Source organism: Nomascus leucogenys, chromosome 4 (assembly GCF_006542625.1).
Source record: "Nomascus leucogenys isolate Asia chromosome 4, Asia_NLE_v1, whole genome shotgun sequence".
NCBI classification, from domain to species: Eukaryota; Metazoa; Chordata; class Mammalia; order Primates; family Hylobatidae; genus Nomascus; species Nomascus leucogenys.
The window spans coordinates 21,505,443-21,520,027 of record NC_044384.1 but is presented as its reverse complement, the minus strand read 5'-3'; the positions used below and the strand labels follow the sequence as shown (position 1 = coordinate 21,520,027).

The 14,585-nt window shown below is 43.0% G+C and overlaps 1 protein-coding gene across 16 annotated transcripts in view; it reads left to right on the top strand.

The window, feature by feature from the left end:
- The window catches only part of NEDD4L (NEDD4 like E3 ubiquitin protein ligase), a 367,577-nt gene that overhangs the window by 154,890 nt on the left and 198,102 nt on the right, over nt 1–14,585 (top strand). The window contains exon 1 of one of the 16 annotated variants that reach the window (XM_030810351.1): nt 2,036–2,390. The exons of 13 other annotated variants lie outside the window; for them this stretch is intronic. The gene's annotated coding sequence lies outside the window, so the exon portion shown is untranslated. Of the gene's footprint in view, nt 1–2,035; nt 2,391–14,585 lie in introns of those variants that run through there. 2 more of the 16 variants (XM_030810353.1, XM_030810354.1) reach the window with 2 other exon arrangements.

The window sequence follows — 14,585 nt, the reverse complement described above, 5'->3', positions numbered from 1 at the left end:
ACCTAAAAGAGGCACCCTCTCCTGTCATACTGCAAACAGATGCCACTACTGCGTGTAGACACATTTGCCAGCTGTGGCACAGCTGGTCACCCAGGCCTCATCACAGCTGCCTGTAAAACCCAGATTTATTCTCTTCCCCCTAGATCTTTTTTAGAAATTACTGATATCATTTTAGAGAGTATCCCAGTGATACCATTTAAATAATGAATTTTCCAATTTCTTCTTTTTTCACGGCCTTCACTTCATCTGGTAAATATTCCCCTCAGGTTGGCACCTGCTTCTGAGACCCTGCTGGACCTAGATATAGTCACCAGGGATGGGTGAAGGCTTTGGGAGAGTGAAGTGGTTAGGAACATTTCTTCCAATATCTCCTGCTCATTGTTTTTGACCTCCCTGATTTCCAGTATATTCTCTATTCCAGCCACACAGAACAGCTTGCCTGAGCCCAGCTAAGTCTTGCTCACCGGTCAGGAACCAGCTCAAAGGCTGTCCCTTTTTTGATTTATTTCCTGGGTCTTCACCTGGCCTCTTCCTTGCACTCGGTGGAGATGCCTGCCCCATACTTTTCAGTAGCGTTGGCTCTTAGCTGTTCCGTTCTGGGGAAGGATTGGTTGTTTTCCTTTTCTCCATGTGTGTTGTGAATTTCATTCTGTGTCACCGCATCACGCGAGGTGGGTAGGGAAGAGAACTTTTACGCTCCCCGCTGTCGTTAGTGGCCTGATTACGAGTCTGTGGGAAAGAATGAAGGTTGGAAAGAAGATCCGGTGGGAAAGAACAAGAGTTGTCCTTGAGCAGCCAAACCAAGCTGTGAGAACGTTAATGTAATAAAACAGGAATTCTAATGGGCTGCCTGCTACAGAGGAGGTGGAAGATGGTGTAGGGCTCATGACTGTAAAATGCAGGAGCCACCAGCAGATGGTGATGCGGCCTCTCGGCCCAGGTGGGACTCTGCATCTCCTCCTTCCATGGACAGTCACTTGATAAGTGCTGGGCGGGTCACCCATGCCCTGGTCGTTCTTATGTTATCGAAGAGTGCTAATATAAGTTAGCTGTAAATTCCCATTGTAAGAAATAATTGCCTTTTAAAAGGAAGCATTCAAGAAAAAGACCTTTTGGCCCAATAAAGCCTTCATTTTCCTCAACACTCTTGGCTCTTAAAAGGGGCCTGTTCTTGGCCTTGAAATGGGAATTTACACAGAACTTTAAACAGAAGAAACCCCCTTTGCCTTGGGCTGCAACTTGTTGTCCCTGGCAGGGTTTGGACTGCGGGGGTCATGGGATCTGTCTCTTTGACCATTGTATGCAAAAATGATTTTAAAATTGGCCTCCCTAACCTGTTGGAGACATTAGTTAAAAAAAAAAAAATGAGAGCAAAGAGGAAAATATTTTGCTATTGGGTATGCACTGGATCCATTTTTAAACTGAGAGAAGGTGAAAGGGGTGACTGGTTGATTTCGGATAATACTTTTAGAGCCACGGGTGACTGTGAAAGGCAAGGAAACGTAAAAAGGGCCAAAGCACATTGATTGCAGGACCTGTGGTCCGAAAGCAGCACGTGAAGGAGGTTTCAAGGCTGTTTCTACAAACAAGGACGCCAAAGGTGGCATGGGACAAGAAGCTTGCTGGATGTCACGAAGCTAGTGGAGATGGGATCCAAAGCTAGTTTTGGCTGATGAAAATACAGGCTCATGCCCTGTATGTGAGGACAGTGGGACAGTTATTTAAACAGAAGTATCTAGAGGAGTTTCCTTATTGCCTTGAATATATTTCTTTTTAACATTGCTATGGACATTTAGGAAAAGATGCCACTGATATTCCAAAAGGGGCATTCCATGCACCTGAGAGGGATCCCTGAGGCTCCAGGGTCACCTGGGCCAAGCCAGGTATACACATGTCTCATGGCAAGTTGGCTGTTGTCATAACTTCCCTGATGTTGTTTTGCTGCAAGGGCAGCATTGTGGGGCTGTGGTTTGAATTGCTTTTTTGTGTCTCTTGAATACACGAAGTTCCTCCTATAGTCATTGGCTCTGCTGCCTCTGATGAGGCACTTCCGTGTTCCCCACATTTGAATTTGCTCCCGATTCGAGAGAGGCAGGCATCCGCGGCAGCAGCTTCCAACCCAGACAGGCTTAAGCCGCGCGAGGGTGCCCGGGTGGGTGGCTGCGCGGGGCCCTACCTGGGCGGGAGCGGCCGCAGAGCCCTGTCCACGCGGTGCCTCCCCAGCAAGGCACCTCCCGCTCCAGGCTGTTGGTTACCTGGCCGGGAGCTGGCGGAGACCAGGATTTCTCCTCGCCGCCGTTGCTGTTGTTAGGGGAAACAGACAATCTGAATCTAGACCTGCCTCTCTCTCCACTCCCCACTTCAGACGAGCTCTTCCTGCCTGGAATCTGGTAAGTGCCACCGAAGGTTCCATTCCCTTTATTACTCGATTAGTGCCCACATCAGGAGAAGGTTCTCTTACCGTGAATCCATTAGCTTTAACCCAAATGTGCAGGATTAGGGGGATTATTTGAACTTGCTTGCTTTCTTTTTAAAATGTCCATTAGACATTTTTTGCATGCTTCAAAATCAAAAGGCGGCACAGTGAAAACATTTTAATTATTTATGTATTTAACCTGTATCATCTTGTTTGCAACCTCTTTTCTTCAGGGTGGTGCAGTCAAAAATTACACAGATATTGCTCTGGTGCCTCTCCCCCCTTTTATGAATAAATTACTGCATTTGTCATCACTGTGTTCCTGAAATGTCAAAAATAGACACTGTAAAGGAATCTGTCATGCAGAGTTCAGAAATTTTCAAATTTCTGAGTTCAAAACCTCAGGTGAAGCAAGGACAGATCTTTTATTTAAAATTTGATTCTTTGTAGGCTTCACTGTGAATTAAGTTCAATTTAGAGCATAGCTAATGCAATCAGCCAGCTCGTGATGGGACAACATACTTCTCTATTGTTTTAGATTCACCTCCTGGGATACACACACCTTCTCATTTGTTTTATAACTTTTACAGGAAATACCTGGGGATGAGTCACATGACCCCTAACTTAAGTTTTTACATGTATTCACACAGATTAAATGATTTTGCTCTTATATGGATAAACGTGCAGTTAGGAACTTCAAAAAATTGTAAATGAGGTGCCTAATCATTACTCATTGTCTTTTACCTCATTCTTCAGCCCTCAAATGTATAAACTGTTATTCCCTTTAAGAGAAAATAAAACTGGCACTTATGTTTTCCTTTACTCTAAGTTAAAGACTACTCATGTTATGTGCCATTAAAAAAGACATAGAAATTAATCTTTTTCTTTGACCTAATCTTACTAGCAGGGATATTGGGGCTCTACTTTTCTGTTCTCTCTCTCTTTTTTTTTTTTTAACATCAGCCACAGGTAATACTCTCCGGTAAACATATAACTTGAGGAAAATTGAATTAGGTTAGTGCTGGAATAGAAAACCAGGGCAGTGCCTGCTCTTTTTGGATGATGCTATATAAACAATGAGAAAGTCTCAGGCTGCCTTAGACAAAGGCTGAGACGGGAGCTCCTGCTGATTTTTACGAGGGGGAAGAGGAGATGGTGAGGAGGAGGGCACCGAGCATGTGTAGCAACTTGAAGCATGTCAGAAAGAACATTTGCCAGAAATCTTCAAAACCGCGGCGGTTGGTAATGTGTGAAATTGAACTTCTGACCCTGTTTGCTTGATGGCGACTTCTTGTTGTGCTTGAGAATTCTGTGGCAGTGGGTCCCTGGATGTGGGAGGAACAGCAAAGTGGTTTCGTGAATAGGGAAGTGCCTTCCTTTTTGGGTGGGACTTGCCATGATAGAGCCTGGGCCGTCACCTTAAAAGGAGATGTTTCTATTGAGAGATGGAAAATTGGCAAGACAAACGCCATAAACCTTAACCTGTTTATAATTCCTTACCTGTAAGCTGCTTTGCACGCAAGGTGATGGTTCTACCTCATAAGGGACAAGGAAGAACAGCACATAAACCTGATTGAATGGAGTGTGGCTGTGGGTGGGAGCAGCTTTGCAAGAAGGAAACGGGGCCCCCTCCTGAGATGCCCCCGTTTGCTTCTGCCCCTTCCTTGCCATTGACGTGCCCTTCCCCTGAAATTACCCAAACCTGTGTTTGGCAACAAGAGGCTGCCCCTTGATCCACATGCATTTTTTAACTTGTGAACTCTCGCCTCTTGCCAAGGGACCCAAGTACCTGGTTAATGATCTTTAATGTAAATGATCTTTTGCCTTGATTAACATTGAGCTGGGTTAGTATGCACAGGCCGAGCTCCGTGGTCCTCCCATGTGATCCCTTCCCTGCCCACCTGTAGGAACTGGGCATGGCCAGTTTTCTCTTTATGTGCTCTCTTTGCCTTGGATGGAATTTGGGCTGAGACCGATGAGGTGGAACCAAAGCTGTTCAGCAGAAGAGAGCAACCACAGAGCAGCCTGTTGGGTGGAGGGCTTGAGGGTTCCTAAAATCCGAGGACTTTCTGGTGAGCCTTTCCCCCTGAGCCTGCTTGAGGGAAGGCGCTGCCCCACAGTCTCTCCAGTGGGTGGGGGTGGGGGTGGTAGCGGCTGATCAAAGGCTCTCACCTGCAAGTGATAACAGCCTGGGTCTCTTTGGCACCGACCTGCCTTCTTCACCTTTCTGCTCGGACACCCCTTGGCACCCCTACATAAAGGAAAGAGCTGTCTGGATGGCCTAGTAGCTGTAGGGTAGGTAAAGTTAGCCCTTTCTTCTGACCTAGATATGTGATGGTGGTATTTCTACATGTTTATGTCGAGACCTTTACAAAGATGAAAAAAGCTTTCAGAGCTGCAGAAATGAGAGGTGGCCCTTTTTTAAAATTTATTTTAAGAAACAACTTTTAAAACCACTTTTTAAAAAATTGGATGGCATCATCCTGCAGCCTATCAGATTTCCCTTGAGAACTGTGGATTATTGGCTTATTCCTTGCTACCTCCAATCCCAAATTAAGCAGAGTGACATATAAGAAGCTGGGGACATCAGCCTAAAGCGTTTATTAGGTATGTCCTCCCCAGCTGGATCTTTTCTACTCCCTGGCCCTAATTTTCTTTTAGGGAATGGGGCCTATTTTAATTGCTGGTGGCAAAAGGATTCCTGAGCAGTGTCTCCATGGCCCTGTAAGGTGGAGTGTGGGGGAGCTGGGGGACACACAGTGGTCATGGATTATCTGTCTTGGCCTCTTTCCCAGACCAAGTTCTGCCTCATGCTTATTGGTTTGGCTGCTAGTTATAGAATCTGATGTTTACCTTAGAATCCTAGGATGGAAAGGGTTAAGAATGATTTCTAATGTGAATTCCTTGTTTCTAGGGAGTTAGTAAACCTATACATTACATTTATTATTTTACAAAGCACTAATTCATAATAGTCGACAGGAACAACTATGATTTGGCTTCTTTGTTTTTTTGTTTGTTTGTTTGTTTGTTTGAGACGGAGTTTCGCTCTGTCACCCAGGTCTGGAGCGCAGTGGTACAATCTCCACTCACGGCAACCTCTGCCTCCCAGGTTCAAGCAATTCTCCTGCCTCAGCCTCCCAAGTAGCTAGGATTACAGATGCCAGCTAATGTTTGTATTTTCAGTAGAGACGGGTTTTGCCATGTTGGCCAGGCTGGTCTCGAACTCCTGACCTCAGGTGATCTGCCTGCCTCGGTCTCCCAAAGTGCTGGGATTACAGGCGTGAGCCATCACGTCCGGCCTTCTTTGGTTTTCATATTGATTATATTTTCTAAGACAAATACTCGTTTATATAGTCTAATAAAAGGTTTTTAAAAACAGTTGTTTAATCCACGTTGACATCTTATATTGCGATAGAAATTTTGTTATATTTATCCATATGATTAATTGCTTAAAGCCAGTGGTTCTCAACCAGTGGCAGTTTTGCCTTCTCCCCCACAAAGGACATTTGACACTATCTGGGGACATTTTTCATTGTCATATTCGAGGGAGTGGGGTGTGAAGCTGGCAAGCATCTAGTGGGTAGAGGCTTGGGTGCTGCTCCACTTTCTACACTGCACAGGATGGCACCTGACACACAGCCTAAAGCATCGGTACTGGTTGACCATATACCAAATGCTGTGGAAGACCAGGCGCGGTGGCTCACGCTTGTAATCCCGGCACTTTAGGAGGCTGGGGCATGAGAATTGCTTGAGCCCAAAAGTTTGAGACCATGTTTAAGTTTAAGTTCATTTAAGTTCTCTGAAGTGGTGATTCTGATGCTATATAGATGAAGGTTGGTTTGTTGAAGAGCTGACTCTGGTATTTCTTCCAACATCTGCATTTTTCTTTAGCTAAGGATGCCTTGAGAAACATTTTAGTCTCTTAGGCCTGAATTTGTTATTAGCTTAATAGCCTTCCTATGGTTGAATTTAAATGGAAAGAAAACTGTATCTTGCAACAGGAAAAAGAACATTAGGGAAAAACTGAGGAAATGGAAATAAAGTGTGGAATTTTGTTAATAATAAATCAACCTTGATGCATTAATTGTGAGACATGTCCTGAACCAACGTAGATCTTAATACGTTCCCCTTAAGCCAGGGGAAACTGGCTTCAGGGTACATGGGGACTCCATCTTATCTTTGTAATAATTCTCTAAGTCTGAAACAAAAAAGTTTATTAAAAAAGCACAAACAAAATTGCTGCCATTTTGTTAACAGATATAGTAGTCAATCTTATTGTTTTCTTTTTCTTTGAAATAGGCTGCTGCAAAGGTATGTTCTTTGTTATCTCGGCTCTCTGCTCAGGGTAGCCATGAAATGCTCTTTCAAAAATGTGCCCGGATAATTTTGAACCATTTCAAACCATATTATGTGATTTTAATTTATTTTCCATTGCATTCACTAACTCATTTCTGGGTGATGTATTTAAAAGACTAGACAGAATTTTCAGGTTTAAAAAGTTACATTAACAGAAAATGTATTTGTAGGTGCCAGTTGAAATACTGTGAACTGGAAATGCTACCAGCAATGTGCTAGCTGGACAATGGGACTTGTCCCATTTTTTGCTGGGTGACAGCTATCACTGCCTCAGGGAGGCTGGTGCCATTTAATGCCTCTGATAATCAGAATAAGTAATTGTGGCTTCTGGGTCCATAAAGCCACAAAATACATATGCAGGCCTATTTTAATTGATGATAAGTCATGAAATACACTATTTTCGTGTTAATGTTATGTTATGGAACAAAGTTAAAAATTAGCATGAATTTTTAAAGTACTACTGGAGATTGTTGGCTTTAGTTTTGTGAACCCCATTCCTGCCCTACACTCCTGTTAGTGGGGCTACCAGAGGGGCCAGTATGAAAAGCACTGGACTTGCAGATTAAAGAACTTGAGCTGGAATCAAATGGAGTCACTTACCTTTGCTACAGGTGGGCAGAGTAGTCATCCTGCAATTTTGTTGTGAAAACAGAATGAACTAATATAAAATGTATTTGAGTACAGTGAGGTCTGTACAGATGCTGAATCTATTACTTTGCAGTAGGAGTCAGGTGTGGCCCCACTTCCCCACCTTCTTACCTACTTGTATCTTAGATCTTATATATATTGATATTCACTTTTGGTGGACTAAGGTTGTCTTTGTTGCAAACCTGGACTCTCTTGTATTCTTGCTCAGTGTGTGTATGTTAATGTTAGATAAAGAAGATTAGGCTGGTGCGTTGGCTCATGCCTGTAATCCCAGCACTTTGGGAGGCCAAGGCGGGCAGATCACTTGAGGTCAGGAGTTCGAGGCCACCCTGGCCAACATAGTGAAACCCCATCTCTACTAAAAATACAAAAATTAGCCAGGCATGGTGGTGCCTGCCTGTAATCCCAACTACTTGGGAAGCTGAGGCAGGAGAATCGCTTGAACCCAGGAAGCAGAGGTTGCAGTGAGCCGAGGTCACGCCACTGTACTCCAGCTTGGGTGACAGAGTGTGATCCAGTCTCAATAAAAAAAGCAGAAGATTATTTGGAAAGCTATTTTTAAATTATTCTTCAAACATATACTAAAATAGAGAAGATAACATGAGAACCAGCAGCATAATGAAACCCCATCACTCAGCTTCAACCATTGTTAACAGTTTGCTATCTTTATTGCTACTGAAGGCAGTTAAATATTTCTTGGCAGTCCTTTTTTATTTAGCATATACCATCAGGGATAACAATAAAAACAGGTTTTAAAGTCAGGTGAAATAATGTTTCTCTATATGAGTTCACCACTAACTTGATAAATAGTTTATGTTTATGTTTATGTTCTTATTACGCTCTTGTATTAAGAGCCACCTTCCATCCCTGTCCCCTTATAGGTAACTGTCTTTATTTGTTCTGGGGTTATCCCTCCTCCATTGCCCTTTTTGGAAAGAGTATGGATATATTTGTATTTTCTCTTACTCATAAAGCAGCACACGGTACATACTGTTCTGAGCCCTGGTTTTCTTTTTTTCACTTAGCATTGTATACTGGAACTCACTCAATGTCAGTATACAGAGAATTCCCTTGTCTTTTTATAACTCCATGCTATAGGCTGACGGAAGTTCATTCAGTCAGTCCCCTGTTGATGGACGCTTGAGTTATTCCCAGACTTGTCCATTGTTTTGCAAAAATAGCCCTGGGCATATGTCATTTGGTATTTTTGTCGAGGCATTCCAATAAAAATAAGTAAATTCTTCCTGTCTTGCCTTGAAGATGTGCAGCTCCTCAGTAACCTTTTATTCTCTAAAGCTCTGTCCCCATCTTTAATCCCTGATTTAAGAGGTGCAGCTCTTCAGGCCATAAACCTTTCTTCCTGCCTCAAGTTTTTAAAGCTACAAAGGAACCTAAGAGATCCCTTGTGTTTTACAGCTAAAGGACCTGAGAGCAGGAAACAAAGGGAGAGCCGGAAGCCTAGGTCTCCTGTTCCCTGCCTGGCAGGTGATATTCTTTCTGTTAAACTCTCTTTCCCTCTGCCTATTATTGGCCAGGCTGTCCTCCAGGATAGTGCTTGCCAAAGTGTGGTCCACGGGCAGCAGCATCCCTGGAGCTCATCATAAATGCAAGATGTCAGGCCCTGCCCCAGAGGGGCTGAGATAGAATCTACCAATTACTGGATTCCCTGGGTGACTCATGCACAGTCAGCTTGGAGAAGCGCTGGACTGGTGGCTTTCTCCGGAGGAGCATGCAACAGCGGTTTGCAAACAGGGATGGTGCAGTTCCTTTTCAACATGTGGATTTGCACTTCCTCCTGGTGCACTCCTCCAGCCTGCCTGTCCTGTTCCACACCAGCTTCCCCCTGGAAGGGGTTCAGACTTGATCCTTTGGGTGGTAGGGTCTTTCTTGGATAGCGTTCCCCTCCATTCCTGCTGCATACATTCAACACAGCCTTCATCCTTCTCCATTTGTCTCTGATACGTCATACTCCTTTGTTTGACAAGTGCCTTTGCTTTATTCATTTTCTCATCATTGATGTTAAGGGCCTATTATGCTTGCTAGTATACATGCCACCATGTAAGAGTTACTAGTTCAATTTATTTGCTTTACTGCTGCTGTGAGGCGTGTCCATGTGTGCACATCTACCTGTGTTAATAACTGATAATATTGGGGCCTCAGTGCATACTTTTTTTTTTAAGAGACAAGGTTTTAGTTCGTCACCCAGGCCGAAGGACTGAGACATGGTTGTAGCTCGCTGTAGCCTCGAGCTCCTGGGCTCAAGTAATCCTTCCACCTTAACCTCCCAAGTAGCTGGGACTACAGGCGCACACCACCACACTGGCTATTTTTTTTTTTTTTTTTTTTTTTTTGTAGAGACGGATTCTTACTGTGTTGCCCAGGCTGGTCTAGAACGCCTGACTTCACGCCATCCTCCCACCTCAGCCTTCCAAAGTGCTGGGATGATGGGTGTGAGCCGCCGCACCTGGCCCTCAATGCATACTTAGATATACTTAAATAAAAACTTAATTGTAAATTACTTCTTAAATTATCCACAAACTGACTTGGCAGTAAAAGTGACTACAAGTAGTGAAACCACTGTCATAATAAAAATAAAATAAAATTCTTTATTGTTAGATTTAGTATTTCTAATCTCTTACATTTCAGTTTTGGAAGGTAAATTTTTGGGAAGTGGTGGTAATAATCTAAGTATATCTAGATTCAGTGATGAGGGCTAGTACACTGTAGGAAAGATTTTAGCATAACAATATGGAATGTTGGTAAATGTATAGGGGTTTTCTTTTTAAAGACAGCTTTTTATACAAAGAAACAGATGATCTTTTTTTTTTTTTCTAAACTATGTTAGCTATACCCAAATTAGTAAATGTTAAAATAACCATGACTGGTAAAAACATTTTGCAATTTTTTTTTTTACTTTTTATATAATTAAATGAAATTCTCCATTTGGTAGTTGATCTCTCAGATAAATTAAGTCTTGCCAGACTGTCTGAGAAGACTAGTGAATCAGACCCTAAAAACTTGTAGCATTTGAAAAATAACAACTGTGTACTGCAATTTATAAGGGCATAATTGGAGAAAGTTTTTCAGTCTGAAGATTTGTACTAATCTTATCACCCTGGTTTTAGAGAACCCAGTTCAATCCAACTGCTGTGAAAAAGCCACTGCTTTTAGCCACAGAAAATAACCAGTTTCATAGAATGACTTATAATAAAAATTCAACCATTTTGACTCCAAAAACCTAGGCGGCTGGGCATGGTGGCTCATGCCTGTAATCCCAGCACTTTGTGAGGCCAAGGCGGGCAGATCATTTGAGGCCAGGAGTGAGACCTGGCCAACATGGTGAAACCCCATCTCTACTAAACATACAAAAGTTACTCAGATGTGGTGGTGTGCGCCCTGTAATCCCAGTTACTCGGGAGGCTGAGGCAGGAGAATTGCTTGAACCCGGGAAGCGGAGGTTGCAGTGAGCCAAGATTGCACCACTGCACTACAGCCTTGGGCAACAGAATGAGACTCCTTCTCAAAAAAAAAAAAAAAAAAAAAATGTCTAGCTGACTTTATCGTAGATCTGTCTGTACTTTGTAGGCACAAATACATTTACAAAATAATTAGTGGTGATTTACTTATTCACAATAAGCAGTTATTTTGCTTTTGGTGTATATGTGACAAGGTGGTTATGTGGAGTACATAAAGGAGTAAAGTAAGTCCCTTGACTTCAAGATGCTTACAGTCTAATAGAAACCTTGAAATTTCCGCTGGGCAAGGTTTTCTTGGGATTACTGCAACCAAATGAATGAGCAGGCGTCTAAGTAAATGAAAATCATTCTCGTCACTTTCCTTCACATTATGTTAACTGGTGACAGGTCATGACGCATGGGAATTGCTTATGTTTCTGAGCTTTAGTCTTGTAAAAATAGGTTTAGATATTCCATCATGTTCGTCATATTAGACACTCATTACATAAAAGGTTTTATATGTATTGTAGATCTTTCTGAGGGTCATCTATGTGAATGTTTAAAAAAGAAGCAAGAAGGTGCTATAAAAAGCACTAGAGGTCAAATGGTTTGTGAGACAAAATGAAACTCTCCAACTCTGAAATCCAACAGAGTATAATGAAGAAAGGGAAAAAATAGTTCAAAAAATGGCAGGGGAGGAACTCGGCGTCATGCCAGTGATAAAGCAGAATGTGGATCAGATCCAGACATCCAATAGTCCGTGAGCATCTCCATATGGGATGTTTGGGTTGAGAGTTCAACCCATCAAAGACATTTTATCCATAACCATAAGATATTCTAAGATCGGCCAAGTAGAGTAAGCAATGTAGAATCAATTAAAGGTATCATCTTTATTATGTCCTATTTGTGTTTCCTGCTTTTGAGGTTCTTAGTCCTTTTAATTAACTCCTAGTGAACTAATATAATTTTGTGGTCACCAGCTTCTAGCTAGTACAGGCACAGTTGTGGGTTGGTAGGAGAATGGGCAGTAAAGCCATGAACTAACACGCCAAGTAATCTGTTGTGTTCACAAATGTCCAAAAGAATAACAGAGATTAAAGAAAGGTAAATATAGCCACCTGGCAAAAATATTTACCCTTTTTAAAATGATGGAAGTTATATATAGAAGAAATGTTTTTGGTAAAAATATTTGAAAGTTTGTTTTATAATCATAAGTAGCTTGGGCTATTTTGACTAGAGGGGTGTGTGTGTATGTGTGTGCGTGTGTGTGTGGTTGGCAGGGAGAGAAGGAGGGAGGCAGGCAGCTGGTAGGGACTGTGGAGTGTGTCAGTTGGGAGAGGGAAATGAGATGATTAAGTTAGTAAGAATAGAAAACATGTAGGAAGGCGGATCTTGAAATTTCAGGGCTATTCATTAGTCATTAGTTGAAGATTTCACAGAGAAATGGTAGAAACCACCAGTAATTAAGAAATAGAATTATTGTTAAAAAAAAAAAATGGTCCCAAACCTTTTCCCTGGCATCCTGGTAGAATATAGTTTTGGTCTAACCCAGGTCCCCTCTCATTTCCTTTCACACCCCCTTGGTTCTAGCCACGCTAGACTGCCTGGGTTGTCTGTATATGTTCTGATGTTTGTTTCCCTCTGTGCTGTTCTTTCAGCCTCAGAATCCTAGTGTCCTTGTGCCTCCTTCTGCATATGTCTGGACTTTGCTTAGCTGATGAGACCCAGTTCAGATACCACCTTCTGTACAATGGTTTCCTTAATTCCTTTAATTCCTCTTAATTGCAATAAAGCTATTTGCAGAGGAATGAAAGATGCTCCCCTTTGCGCTGGGTACAGGATGCATTGAAACTTTCAGCATGGGGCACGGTGGCTTACGCCTGTAATCCCAGCACTTTGGGAGGCCGAGGCAGGCGGATCACCTGAGGTCGGGAGTTCGGGACCAGCCTGACCAACATGGTGAAACCCTGTCTCTACTAAAAATACAAAAATTAGCCAGGCGTGGTGGTATATGCCTATAATTCCAGCTACTTGGGAGGCTGGGGAAGGAGAATCTATTGAACCCAGGAGATGGAGGTTGCAGTGAGCTGAGATTGCACCACTGCATTCCATCCTGGGTGACATAGCGAGACTCCATCTCAAAACAACAACAACAACAACAAAAAACCCCCAAACTTTCAGCATCAGAGTAGCTTGGTTCAGCCCAGCAACATTGGTTTGAAGATTATACCAAGTTTCCCAGTCAAATGTAACCAGTTTATGGATCCGTGTTTGCACGGGGTCTGAACCTCCCCGCCTCGGGTATAAGCTCTTGGAGGACAGCCTGCTGCTTAAGGTGCAGGAGAATTCATCTTTGCCAGACATGGTAACATATCTATAGAGATCTGGCAACAGAACTTAAGACATGTGGGAGAAATAATAGGCAAAAAATGGAAAGAGCACAAGTAAGAGAAGAGAAATCCGTAGAAGTGAGAAGTAACAGAATTGCTGGCTGAGGTTGGAGGCATGAAGTGTGTGGGTGCTTGTGGGAGGCATGGTGGTCTCCTGTTCCTTGACCTCATTGGGCAAATATTACAGCACGAACATACAGGTAGGAATCAATTGCATTCCCACCTGGGCACCTTCATAGGCAGTTGGGGTACACCACTTGCTACAGTGTGATGGAATAAGGGACGATCCAAAGGCACTCAGTTCTCCCACCCTCCTGTGCACGAGGAAAAGCCCTTTTAATTGTGTCTACCCTGTTGTCCTTTGCATGGTGAAAATGCATATTAGTTCTCCCATCCACTCTTTTCTCTTTAAGCTTTAGCATACGGTTGTTTGCCAAGAATGGAATCAGATAGAATATTTTCACCAGGAAGTGAAATTTAAAGTGCTTGAAAAAGATACAAGGATATCTGGAAGTTCCAACCAGCGCTGTTTTATATTTTAACCATGACAAGTAGCTGTATATCATGGAACTTTGGAAAAAAGAGATTGTTCGATTTATTTTTCACAGATGAAAACCAGAGTACTGTGTGGGGGTCAGACAGAGGGAAATCAACCAAATACCTTATTTTAGAGATTTTTTTTTTTTTTTCTGGGAAATTGGAAACAGCGCTTGTTTATAGCCAACGCCGGGTCTTGAAACTCTCCTACTTACAGTTCTGGAGTTGTAGTTTCCTCCCTGAAGAATGGGTTAAGGCAGGCAGGGTAATGTGCATAGATGGCAGTGAGGGTGGATGGCCTACAGGGTTGTTAACCTCTAGGGCAACAGAAATATATGAAGGTACTTGAGCTGGCGGTCCTGTGCAGAACCAGCCAGTAGATTCTAAGGGTCCCTGGGCCCTGTTCCACCTTTTTAAAATTTCTATGACTTAGTAGCGGCAGTACCGTGCCCATCCCCCGGTGATGTTTGGGGTACAGTTACACCCTTGGCCATGCCTCTGCACTCACTCACGTGTGTCGTCTGACATCTGGCTCTTGACCAGTATCTGAGGTTGCTTAAGCAGGATCCAGGTCAGGTTTTTTGTTCATGGAAGGTGGAATTTTGGACTTTCCCCCCAAAAGTTGACATAAAGAGAAGGGAGGTATATTGAGACCAGCCTGGCCAACATGTCGAAACCCTGCCTCTACTAAAAATACAAAAATAGCTAGCATGGTGGTGAGAACCTGTGTAGTCCCACCTGCTCAGGAGGCTGAGGCAGAGAATCGCTTGAACCCAGGGGGCA